The sequence below is a fragment of the Schistocerca cancellata genome, chromosome 2 (assembly GCF_023864275.1).
Source record: "Schistocerca cancellata isolate TAMUIC-IGC-003103 chromosome 2, iqSchCanc2.1, whole genome shotgun sequence".
Lineage (NCBI taxonomy): Eukaryota > Metazoa > Arthropoda > Insecta > Orthoptera > Acrididae > Schistocerca > Schistocerca cancellata.
Genome location: NC_064627.1, coordinates 176,502,740 through 176,508,813, shown reverse-complemented (window position 1 = coordinate 176,508,813; position 6,074 = coordinate 176,502,740). Strand labels below are relative to the sequence as shown.

Genomic DNA, 6,074 nt, shown 5'->3' with positions numbered 1-6,074 from the left:
TCTGCATTTCTTCTTGGTGTAGCAATGTTAATGGCCAGTAGTGTTTCATCGTCACCATCTTGTCCTTCTTTTTCTTCTTCTTCGTCTTCTTCTTCTTTTTCTACTTCTTCTTCTCAGCTCAACGGTTGTCCTGTATTTTGCGTCATTCTCTTCATCTTTTCCTAATTTTGGAGCATTGTTAATTCCAATAGATGTATGTCTATTTTCTATCGTGGCTGCCCGTTGGGTTGCTTTCCCAAAATATTTCCTTCCAATAAGTCTGTTAAAAACTGATAAATGTTCAAGAACTTTTGTTTTCGTTTTTATTTGATAATTGCTATTAGGGTTCATCTGCGCATTGATATCTTTCAAAACACCTTCTTTCGTTTTTCTTTCTGTCCATTTTGTTCTCATTCGCCTTCTCCAGACCAACCCAACAGGGGTGATACCGCCGTTCGTAAAACAGAAGTACGGCGGCTGACAAAAGTAAGTGAAGCACCCTGAGGACTTGATCGGATGACACTGTAACTTGATACAAGCGCACGCAATTTGCGGTATGCAAATCATTAGCGTTGTAGTTCTCGGTGACAACCAGAGAAATCATCAGAGGGCATTAGTGTTGTTCGTGTACCAGGGCTGGTAAGGTTCATTACGAGCGTTAACAGCGTCTTACACTGAAGAGCCAAACAAACTGCTACACCTGTCTAATATCGCGTAGGGCCGCGAGAGCGCAGAAGTGCCGCACGCGACCTGAAATGGACTCGACTAATGTCTGTAGTGGTGCTGGAGAGAACTGACACCATAAATCCTACAAGGCTGTCCATAAATCCGTAAGAGCACTTTGCAAAGGAATCCCAGATATGCTCAATAATGTTCATGTCAGGGGAGTTTGATGGTCAGCGGAAGTGTTTAAACTGAGAAGAGTGTTCCCGGAGCCACTCTGTAGCAGTTAGTGGACATACGGGGTGTCTCATTGTTCTGCTGGAATTCCCAAAGCCCGTCGGAATGCTCAATGGGCATGTATGGATGCAGGTGATCAGACAGGATGCTTACGTACGTGTCACCTGTCAGAGTCGTTTCTAGATGTATCGCTCTAACTGCACACATCCCACACCATTGTGTACATAGTTCCGCGTAGTCAGCGCGTACACAACTTTCACACTAGAGCGCGCACGGCTAAGCACAACAGCGCAGGCGCAGCGCTCGTCCGGATCCGCTCTACGAGATGGCGCTGCCTTAGAGACGGACCAAATGCTGCTTCCGCCGATCCGCGTATTAATATGTTTCGCAGCCAATGAGGTTGCTGCTAACGTAGAACATTTCCTCCTCGCGGATCACACTCGCGCAGTGATACCTGAATGCGCGAGATATTATAACGAGTGTACAGACCTCCGATTAGTCAGTCTGCATCAGTCTGTACCTGTCTGCATTAGTCTATAGTCAAGTTTCAGTCTGCGCCTAATAAGATTATCATATTCCTGTACATTGCCATGAAGAGAAATGCATAGACACTTTGTCAAGTATCAGAGATATGTGAGAATAAGATTAACATACCAAGATCAAAGGAACTTCAGATTGTCAATTGTAAACAGCATCCAGAATCAGGTTACGTAATGTCTATCCTTTTTATTATTTTAATAAATGTGTGTGAAAATTAATCAAGTTCTGTTTAAAGTTGGTCACCGTCAATCTGCTACTCTAAGCGTGCAAGTGGCATTTCTATCGTCTCACCTAACGGCAGAAGATAAACACGCCACGATAAGACCACGAGACATATTGCTGACACTTGGCTACTTCGTTAGAGCGACAAGTCAAATAATCTGATGGTGTGTGTACTGAAGGTCGTACAGTACGCACATCGCAAAAGCCATCACCAGCTTGAACTGTCCCCAGGTGACAATGAGGGTCCATGGATTCATGAGGTTGTCTCCATAACCGTACACGTCCATCCGCTCGATACAATATGAAATGAGACTTGTCCGATCAAGCAACATATTTCCAGTCATCAACAGCCCAATCTGAGTGTCGTCGGGCCCAGGCGAGGCGAAATTGTTTCGTGTCGTGCAGTCATCAAAGGTAGACGAATGGGCCTTCGGCTTCGAAAACCCGTATCGATGACGTTTCGTTGAATGATTCGGACGCTGACGCTTGTTGATGGCCCAGCATTGAAATCTGGAGCAGTTTGGAGAAGGGTTGCACTTCTGTCACGTTGAAAGATTCTCTTCGGACGTCGTTGGTCCCTTTGTTGCAGCATCTTTTTCCGGCCGCAGCGATGTCGGAGATGTGATGTTTCACCGGATTCCTGATATTCACGGTACACTTGTGAAATGGTCGTAAGGGAAAATCTCCACTTCATCGCTACTTCGGAGATGCCGTGTTCCATCTCTCGTGCGACGACTACAACACCAAGTTGAAACTCACTTTAATCTTCACAAACTGCCATTGTAGCAGCAGTAACCGATCTAACAACGGCTTAGGCGTTTCCGACCGCAGCGCCGTAGCCTGCCTGTTTACATATCTCTGTATTTGAATACGCATGCCTATACCAGTTTCTTTGGCCCTTCAGTGTATGTTGAGTAACCACTTTAAGGGACACGAAGATGGGGCGAACTTTGTGAGACAGTGTTACCAACTCCCGACGGAATTTGAAATGGGTCTCATTGTGGATCTCAGTGTGGTCAGATGGTGGAACAGTGCAATAACTATGCCTCTGGGGCATGCATACTCTTCTTCAAGGTTCTATTCGAGCACGTCGGGCCACCAGAACTGGGAATCGCCGTATTACGCACCAAGCACACCGTAACGTCTTTACATCTGCGCCTACCATCCGAGAACAAGAACCCTCCAGCATTCTGTGTAAGCACTCCGTCTGCAGGCCACAAGTGGCCCATCGGGACCATCCGACCGCCGTGTCATCCTCAGTTGCGGATGCGGATAGGAGGGGCGTGTGGTCAGCACACCGCTCTCCCGGTCGTTATGATGGTTTTCTTGACCGGAGCCGCTACTATTCGGTCGAGTAGCTCCTCAATTGGCATCACGAGGCTGAGTGCACCCCGAAAAATGGCAACAGCGCATGGCGGCTGGATGGTCACCCATCCAAGTGCCGGCCACGCCCGACAGCGCTTAACTTCGGTGATCTGACGGGAACAGGTGTATCCACTGCGGCAAGGCCGTTGCCCTTTATCGCGCTAAAAGCTTCTTCATTATTCTTCTAACTGCTTTGATGCGGCTTACCAAGACTTCTTTATCTATGCCAACCTCTTCATAATTTGTTTCATAAATTCCAATCTCTGGCTTCTCCTACAGGTTTTGGTCTCAACGACTCCCTCCAGTACCATCTACCGAGCGAGGTGGCGCAGTGGTTAGCACACTGGACTCGCATTCGGGAGGACGACGGTTCAATCCCGTCTCCGGCCATCCTGATTTAGGTTTTCCGTGATTTCCCTAAATCGCTTCAGGCAAATGCCGGGATGGTTCCTTTGAAAGGGCACGGCCGATTTCCTTCGCCATCCTTCCCTAACCCGAGCTTGCGCTCCGTCTCTAATGACCTCGTTGTCGACGGGACGTTAAACACTAATATCCTCCTCCTCCTCCTCCAGTACCATCTGAGTTAGTCCGCGTTGTCTGAACATACGCTCTTTCATCCTGTCCGTTCTTCTTGTTTCTGTTTTCCGCACACTCCTTTACCCGCCGAATCTGCAGAAGACCACCTCAATTCGTATTTATTCAGTTAATTTAATTATCAGCCTCCTGTAATAAATATCACATCTTAAATCTTCGATGCTCTTATTTCCTGGTTCTGCTACACTGCAGGATTCATCTCCATAAATCTGTTTTCCAGGCGCGCCTTCCCAGTAATGTCTCTCTCAAATGAAGACCGAGGACGGATTCAAATAGACTGTGCCCTTTTTATGCTAATCAGATTATTGTATCCACCATGTTGCGTGTTTCATGTATTATTTTGCATCCAAGGCAGCAGAATTCGTTCAATCCGTCTAGTAATGGCGGTTAATGTGGCTTATTTACGGCCCCACGGTTGTTCCCAACACTGATGAGACAACACATTATGACCACTTCCATAATAGCGTGTTGTTGTTGGTCCACCTTTGAAATGCAATACAGCAGCGATTTTGCTCGTTAAGCATTTGACAGGTCTTTGGTAGGTTGTGAAAGGTACGTTGCACGCAGCATTCTGTGTCATTCTGTAATATAGGTCGGAGACCATCTGGAACCGGACTAGAGGATTACCAGCTCCACAACACAACCGGTGGCGCTTGGAGTGTTGCCGCAGCCGGCAAGCACGGCTGCTATTGAATTGCCTTGCATTGCGTGACTCCGTGCTACCCCGGATGGGCATTGCTGTAGAGTGTGGCTGTGACCTGGTGATAAGTCCCTTTCATCCGAAGTTTTGGAGAGTCATAGCGGTGTTACTTTTAGCGTCATGGCGTGTTTCTGAAAAAAAGATGGTCGAAGTTTTCAAGGTATTTTCGGGTGCCTTATGTACCTTTTACCGGGAGATATCCTCAGACGAAATGGTGCTACAGTGTTTATGTGGCGGCTTCTTAATTTTTCCCTCCAAATTCGAAATCCGATTATTACTTTTATTTTTGTTTTTCATTTATATACCTATTGACTGTATAAGATTACTACACGACTTTCCCCACTTTATATTGATATGACGTTCTCTTTATTCGCACCAAATCTTCCTGAAGAATAAAAATTAATATAAGAATTGATACGAGAATAAAATATCAGAATATGAGAATTTAAAAAAGTTGTAACCACTCAGTGTACCATTCACACATATATAATAAATGTATGACAATTGTGAAGACCAGTTGTAATTTTACAGTTAATAAAACGCCCTTGTATCCCTTAATATGATAAGAAATATTCGTGTAGTAGCCTTCTACGTACATGGGCAGGTAAATGAAAACAATAAAATAAAGAAATCGGGTTTCGAACGCAAAATCAAGAGCCCATGACGTTAACCACTGAGCCACAATTTTGTGTGAGGATACTGTGTGGCCAAGCGGTTCTAGGCGCTTCAGTCTGGAACCGCGCAACCGCAACGGTCGCAGGTTCGAATCCTGCCTCGGGCATGGACGTGTGATGTCCTTACGTTAGTTAGGTTTAAGTAGTTCTAAGTTCTAGGGGACTGATGAGCTCAGATATTAAGTCCCATAGTACTCTGTGTGGGAAAAGGCACATACATACCTCAAAAATACCTCGAAACCTTTGACCGTCGTTTTCGCAGAAACGGTCGTCTATTTACAGATAACCAGAGACACATGTTCGCTTATTTTGACCACTCTCCCACTGAGCGAAGCTCCTGTGAAATTGCGTGATGGCACTTGCCGTGATCCCCTCGTCGGTTCATGCACTCGGGCCAGAAGAGGTCCAACGTCGTATTGATAAGTGGACTCATACTGCAAAGTTCTTTGTAAATGTGATTTGATTTTTTAATCACTGAAATAACGTTTCATACCCACTCAGCCCGTGAAGTTTCATTCCTTTCCTTCTCTCGTTCTGGGTGCTTCACTTTTTTTATTTTTATTTTCTGAAACGCCGCGTGTGTGGAGTCCGAAGACAGTGACCACAATGATGGTGGGAACGGGCTGGCAGTTCCGTTAGCTATCAAACTGCACACGCATTTGCAGCCGCCTGCTCCATGGGATTCCAGTGAAGGGTTCCGCAGGTATTGAGCAATTGACCTTTTGGGACGGGGAGGTGCAGGTGGCGCAAGAGAGCCCCGTGGGAAGAGAGAGAGAGAGAGAGAGAGAGAGAAAGAAAGAGAGAGAGATTTTGCTCGGGTCGGCACGGCGTGGCTCCGGCAACTGATCACAGAGGCCACGGTAGCGCATGCGCAGTAGGACCGCGGCGCCTTTGTTGACGTTCTGTTTGCCTTGGCGACCTCGGCTAACGCTGTACGCTCGCTTCCCACGCCCGGCACTGTTCTTTCAAGTGGTGACCAGTTGTCAGCAAAGCGATTGCTCTGGCCAAGGTGTTGCTCAGAACAGTGGCATACGCCACGCTCCGAAGGCTTCCTCGACAATCTGTCACTGCCTTAGCCTGTTGGCTTCTCTCTGTCACGC

The 6,074-nt window shown here is 46.7% G+C and overlaps 1 pseudogene; it reads right to left on the bottom strand.

The window, feature by feature from the left end:
- Positions 1 to 3,040: 3,040 nt before the first annotated feature.
- LOC126163861 (5S ribosomal RNA) lies at positions 3,041 to 3,157 on the bottom strand (annotated as a pseudogene).
- Positions 3,158 to 6,074: the final 2,917 nt, after the last annotated feature.